This window comes from Lolium rigidum, chromosome 1, assembly GCF_022539505.1.
Source record: "Lolium rigidum isolate FL_2022 chromosome 1, APGP_CSIRO_Lrig_0.1, whole genome shotgun sequence".
In the NCBI taxonomy this organism is placed as follows: domain Eukaryota; kingdom Viridiplantae; phylum Streptophyta; class Magnoliopsida; order Poales; family Poaceae; genus Lolium; species Lolium rigidum.
Window position 1 is genome coordinate 233,196,347 of NC_061508.1, and position 6,751 is coordinate 233,203,097.

General features: G+C 43.9%; 1 pseudogene; it reads left to right on the top strand.

Moving 5' to 3' along the window:
• Positions 1 to 2,155: 2,155 nt before the first annotated feature.
• On the top strand, positions 2,156 to 2,874 carry LOC124691410 (annotated as a pseudogene).
• Positions 2,875 to 6,751: the final 3,877 nt, after the last annotated feature.

The window sequence follows — 6,751 nt, forward strand, 5'->3', positions numbered from 1 at the left end:
TGTCATCTAAAACAGAATTCATCTAAATTACTCTAAAAACATAGTTCATCTAAAACAGAAAACAGTAAACAGTTTTATCTAAAACAGAACTAAACTACAATAGAATTCATCTAAAACAGTTTTCATCTAAAATAGAACTAAACTACAGCAGAATTCATCTAAAACAGAAAACAGTAAACAGTAAACAGTTTTATCTAAAACAGAACTAAACTACAGCAGAATTCATCTAAAACAGTTTTATCTAAAATAGAACTAAACTACAACAGAATTCATCTAAAACAGAAAACAGTAAACAGTTTTATCTAAAACAGAACTAAACTACAATAGAATTCATCTAAAACAGTTTTCATCTAAAATAGAACTAAACTACAGCAGAATTCATCTAATCTAAAACAGAATTCATGGTTTCTAGAGTGATCATGTAAAACAGAAACTAGGCTGATCATCTTAACCCTAAACAGAAACTACCAGGGAGTGCATCATCTAAAACAGAAACTCCAGTGATCATCTAAACCCTAAACAGAAACTACCAGGGAGTGCGTCATGTAAAACAGAAACTACAGTGATCAAGTACCTCTAGTGTTGAAGAAGCTGGAGTGCATGTCGACGCAGAAACCCCCTCCGAAGTTCAGCGGAGGGTCCACGGCGATAGGGACGACGTTGTTTGCCCTAGTTTCCTCACGGCGACGTCGACATGGTCCGCGCGTCCCTGTTCCGCCGCCGCTCCCTTGTCCACCGCCGCTCCCTTGTCCACCGCCGCTCCCTTGTCCACCGCCGCTCCGCTACCTTGTCCCGCCGAAGGAAAGGAGAAAAGACTGCGCCGCCGCCGATGAGAGAAGAGCCGTGCGGGCGCATGAGGCCGACGCGCCGCACAGGAATCGACGGTGGAGCGCCCGTACGGCGAACGGGCCTCTCCAGGCAAGGATCCATTCACGAACGGCGCCGCTGATCGTAGACCAGACAACCCGAGGGTTCCAGTACTCCGCCGCGACGAGCTCTCTGGTGGTTCTTCGGCCATTGGGGACGGGAGAGGAAGCGAGAGGAGAGGACGCGATTAGATGCAGAAGAGAGGAGACGAGGAGATGCCGTATATAACAGCGATCCTTTTGGAAATCAAAACAACAATTGCCGCCATGATTTTCGGCAGTCTGGGCGCGGAAGGAAAGCTCAGCTCGGCGGGGAAGGAAGTTCTGCCTCGCGGGGAAGGAAGGAGAGACCAAAAAAATCCAAACTGCCAATGCATGCCACGAAAAAATAGCGCCGAAATTTCTCTCAGCCGCGCAGATTTCGTTCGGGTTTTTCCCGCATCCATGCGACGATTTGCATGGCCGTAATTACTGGGCTTTTATGGAGAAAATATGGAAACTATTTTCTGGTTGGTTGAAACAAACGTTTTTGGCTCCAGGAAACGAACCACTAATCTGCTGCCTTGGTCTTGCTGTTTTTCATTAGAAGCCTAGAAATCCTGGACGGAGGGAGTATGTGTTAGCAAGCGGTATTGGAGGAATACATAAATGACCCATTCGATTATAGTGTTGAAATATGCACTATTCTCTATAAAATTTTGTCAGAATTTATCATTTTTGTGTAGCCCAGAATACAAAGTGGTTTTGCAACGAGATTTTGCATGTATTTAGTACACATCATTGGCTGCCTCTAGAATTTTGTTTTAGATTTTTTTTGAAAACTTCAAAATACAAATTATGAGAGTTTGAAAATAAATGAATACATGTAGCTTGGCCTCCGTTTTGAGTTTCCGCTCCTTGGAGGGAATATATATTCAGAAATTCTTATATGACCATCGGAGAAATAGTATAAATTGATGAATATGTAACTATCACTGAAAATGGAGGGAGGAGAATACTTTGGCACTACATACATTCAACACAACATAATGTGATTTCAGCGTTGCGAGTTTGTAACCAAACGTCTGAACCATACAACCCAACCCATGCTGGCAGTCACCCCATCCCATGGCCGCCACACGCCTTGTCGATGTCCATGGTGGCATCTAGCTCCAGCCGGGTGGCACAGATCCGTTTCAGCCTCAGCGTGTGAACGTGGTCGCTCCAACGCGACCGTTCGTGTTCAGGATAAGCCGAGAACGCGCCACCCACCACGTACGTCCCTTCTTATTCGGCTTCATCCCAACTTCTCCCTCGCACTCCAACACTATCCTCTTCTCCAGCTATCTTGCTATCCACCTCCAAAGCTAGCTCACAGCTCCGCCGCAATGGCCACCGTGCTGAGCAGCCTCCGGGCACCCTTCTCCCTCTGCCCCACCGCCCCCTCGGCGCCTGCCGCCACCCGCGTCGCGCTGCCGCTGTCGTCGACGGCTGCCAGGGGCATGAGGCTCCGGGCGCAGGCCACGTACAAGGTGAAGCTTATCACGCCGGAGGGGAGGTCGACCTTGAGGTCCCCGACGACGTCTACATCCTCGACCACGCCGAGGAGGAAGGCATCGACCTGCCCTACTCCTGCCGCGCCGGCTCCTGCTCCTCCTGCGCCGGCAAGGTCGTCTCCGGCACGGTCGACCAGTCCGACCAGAGCTTCCTCGACGACGACCAGATTGAGGCCGGCTGGGTGCTCACCTGCGCCGCCTACCCGCAGTCCGACCTCGTCATCGAGACCCACAAGGAGGAGGAGCTCACCGCCTGAACTAGCTGGTTTATCCATTTCGATCCATTTCCGGCGCCTGCGCGTGCATGCATGAACTAGTATGTGTCAGGAATTCAGAGTATTGAGGAGTAATTAGTACGTAATTGTTTTAGTGCTTGTTGTCGACTTGTACGTGGTCGGGTTTTGATTGCGTACTTTCGGGTATTTGTTCGTTTTCTCAAGCCAAGTAATAAAAGGAGATGAGGTTGTACTCCATTATCCATGTATGCGACGGACGCGTGATTTACTTGCATTTAAGATATGTGTTTTGTTTTGATTACCAGATGACTTCTTAAATTTGAAAGGGTCTGCATTTGATATGGTTACCACAACATAGCTCACGTTTAGCGTGTGAAAAAAAACAAAGTCTAAAGATATTAGGTTTTTTTTTATAATTGATTGAAGCCATATCCTAGAAGTGAAGAGGGGCTTAAGCTTTACCAATTACCACCCACCCGAGTTCCATAACTCGTGCTTGCAATTTCGATGATGTTGCGCCATTTTCTAATGGAATGTCACGGGCCTCCTCCCTTGGGTCGACCGCGGCCGTAGACGAGCGCCACTATCATCCCCATCGGCCGCACATGGAGCCCCGTTGCCTACCCAACGCTTGACTGCTAGTCGTGGCATGACCGACAATAGAAGCGAGCACGTACACGAGTTCGGCCGACATGTCGTGTGTTCCCACTTCCCACGCGTCCGTTGTCCGTGTGGTGCTCCACAATCACCAGTAGAATGCGAATTGTAGGAGGAGCTCTTGAGCGTCGGAGGATCGAACGACGGTGTGTGTCTAGCGGGGGGGGGGGGGGGGGGGGGGGTGATATCCCGAGAGGTTGGTGGCAGAGGTGGCATAGACACAATTGGATCTAGAGGGAGAGAAGTGGATCATGTAAAGTGCACGTGGGAGAGGGGTCAGCGGGGATGTTCACATGAGCGGGGAAGGGCACATGATCGAACATTAGTTTTTCCGTGTGGAAGATCAGACGGTGTTGATGTGTTAAGTTCTTGATGGCAACCATGCACTACAACACGGTAGGTGGGCTCTACTAGTTTTAAATGTCGAGGCATGCGCTTAATCGCCGCGCTCGCACCGACCCGTCGAAAAAACAACCAGGGATAACTGTGTCGGGATAGTTCATATCCAATGCTTTTTTCCCTGCGGGACATACCGATTCACCGCGCCTTCTCGTACACAACACCAAGATTGAAAAGTCTCGATACATTAATAGTCGACGGATGATTTAGTCTTGTGCATAGAAAATATGCGGCGTGTTATTTTTTCCCTGTTTCGTGCACCTATTGGTGATAGAAAAAATAATCACATTTAGTGCTAACAAATCAATTTATCATTTCCATACTTTTCGTGTCATTTCTTTAAGATATAAAATTCCATTACATTTCAATCAATGCAGGATCTATCAACTACGAATCTCTGAAAAAAAGAAAGAATTGCTTCAAAAATTAAAAAGAAATAGCAGCAAACCTAAATCTAAAATTAGAGGTACACTTCCTAATGAAGTGTACCCGTAAATTAAGAAAATCTCCTAGTTGTAGATGGAGTTCTTGAGTGTCTCTCTATTCTTGACGGTTGTGTCATTGGGTCGGTTGTGCAAGATCTACGTGAGGCCAACACCGCGTTGGATTTGTTATTCATCCACCCTGCGACTTAAGCTAGCGACCTTGTCACTAATTTGCCCTTCATCCACCATGCAACCTGATAAAGAAACAAAAGATAATATTTAATGACAAAATGGCCTCATGACAAAAATGAAATCGTCACAGAATGTAGATAATCCATGATAGTTTCTCTGTTGTCAAGGATTATGTTAATTCACAATGGACTTTTTATTGACATATCGTCATGCAATATCTTTTTGGCATCTCAAATGTAAACGTTGACGAATTACTGAAAATAGTTGACGAATTACTGTCATGCATCTAAATTGTCATGGGGGTGGGGGGTGGGGTTGTCAGGAAAAAAACAATTGATGCCGCGGTAATCTCATACGGGACTTAGTACCGAGCAAGAAAAATATTTGTAAAAATTGTGGCATACTGTTTCAAACCCGGAATAACACATCACATAGGGACTCTATCGTTGCACTAGTGTTTAATTTCTGATAGTAGTTACTTTTTTGGCTTGCTTTTGTACCATAATTTTAGGCACTCACTTAGAAGAAACTAAATATTTTTTTTTGAACTGGAAACTAATCTGGTCGACATGTCTTGATTATGTCTAATAGATCCAAAAATAACTCCTTTCGCATGTGTGTCGGTAACGTCGCGCCGCAAGGACCCATGTCAATTGTAAGCTATCACGGTGATACATGTAAAAAAGCACACATACATTTTTAGTTTCTTGTTACATATTCCAACATATTTACATCTTATAAGATGCTATATTCCTGTTTTGCATTGATTTACGTGGATTTTCCATTGAACCCCTTTCATTGGTTTATAACTCCGGAGGAAACTCATGTTTTGTATATTTTTAAGTTTTAGGGACCTTAGGGAATTCAAACAGAGCGAGCTAGGATTTTTCTGGAGTCAATATTTTTCCGGAGACACAACATGATAAGAAGAAGTACCAGAGGGGGCCCATGAGACCCAAACAAGCACAGGTGGTGCGCCCCCACCCTAGGCCACGCCACCATGTCTCGTTCCCTCCCTGAGAATCCGCAATCATCAGTTTTGATCTCAAATTGACGATCTAGACCTAAAAACCACTATATATAGAACCTCGAGGCGTTTTTGGAGGCGGCGGAATGGAAACAAGAAAACCACGAAACTCAGGCTGAACCTGCGAAGATTGGAGGGTGAAAGGTTGTCGGAGCCATCCCCAGTTGCATCTCCACCCTCTCCAACATAATCAATACCACCATCGCGACGAAGAGCGAGTAGTCCACCTATGGACTATGGGTTTTTGGCAGTTGATCTCTCTCTCTCTCTCTCTCTCTCTCTCTCTCTCTCTCTCTTGTGCTATGATGTTTGGATGCCATATGAGCTTCCTATCATGATTATGACCATATTTGTCGTTCCTATGTGGTGGATATTTTGTTTTGTTGGATAATCTATGAGACTGAATCTTTATTGTGTTCTATATGTATTAATAAATGCATATTGTTACCCCGTTCTTTATTACTTGTTGTGATCAAACTTGTATGCAAGAGCATGTGTGGGGGATGGTGTTTATTTGATGGAGTAGCATGGTGGTAGTAATGAGTTTTGACATCAAGCCTCATATCTACTATATGGTCATTACCGGTTCTTTTGTTACCTCACTAGGGATAAAGTGAATGCATGTGCTATATAGTTCTTAGTGAAATCTTAGAAGTCTTGTTCAATATATGGATCATATGCTTGATCTATTGTGATATGTTTAATTCAAGGTAGCATATTTGTTGTTCAAACATCATGTCAAAGTATCTAAAGCTATGCGCTGTTAATTCTTAAATCTAGATTGCTTGAAGTGTATCCCTTTCTAGTGAAGTATAAGTAAGATGTGTAGTATCATCTTTATATTCGGACATGATGTCCATATGAATGCTAATCAAGACACATAATAAAAACTTATCAATATTATTTATCTATCGTGTTCTTAATGCCACCGCACCTTTATGAGATAATAGAAAAGCGAACCCATGAACCCCGATCAACTTTTTATCATATGAAACAACTTTTACTTTATTTTACTTTGCTTTACATTTTTTGAATTACTTAGTTTGGAAAATACAAAAATATCTTTACTTCTAGCAACTACAACCAAAAACCCAAAGAGATCTTTATTTACATATTTCAGTTTACTTTCTAGTTTTAGTTTTCTTTCTAGTATTTTATTTATTGTTATTTTACTTTACTAATACCAAAACCTTGTGCTTGGCAACCAAACGGTGGAGTTGGGGGCAAAACACAAAGACTTTGCTTTGCAGGTTGGTAGATGAGATTGGAAGTGTAGGGATTCGTAGCAAAAAATTCCTACCGCAAGAACGAATAACAAGCCAAGATCTAATCTAGTAGATGGTAGCAACAAGGTGGAGATCAACATACCCTCGAAGATTGCTAAGCATTAACAAGATAAATCTCGTGGTGGAGG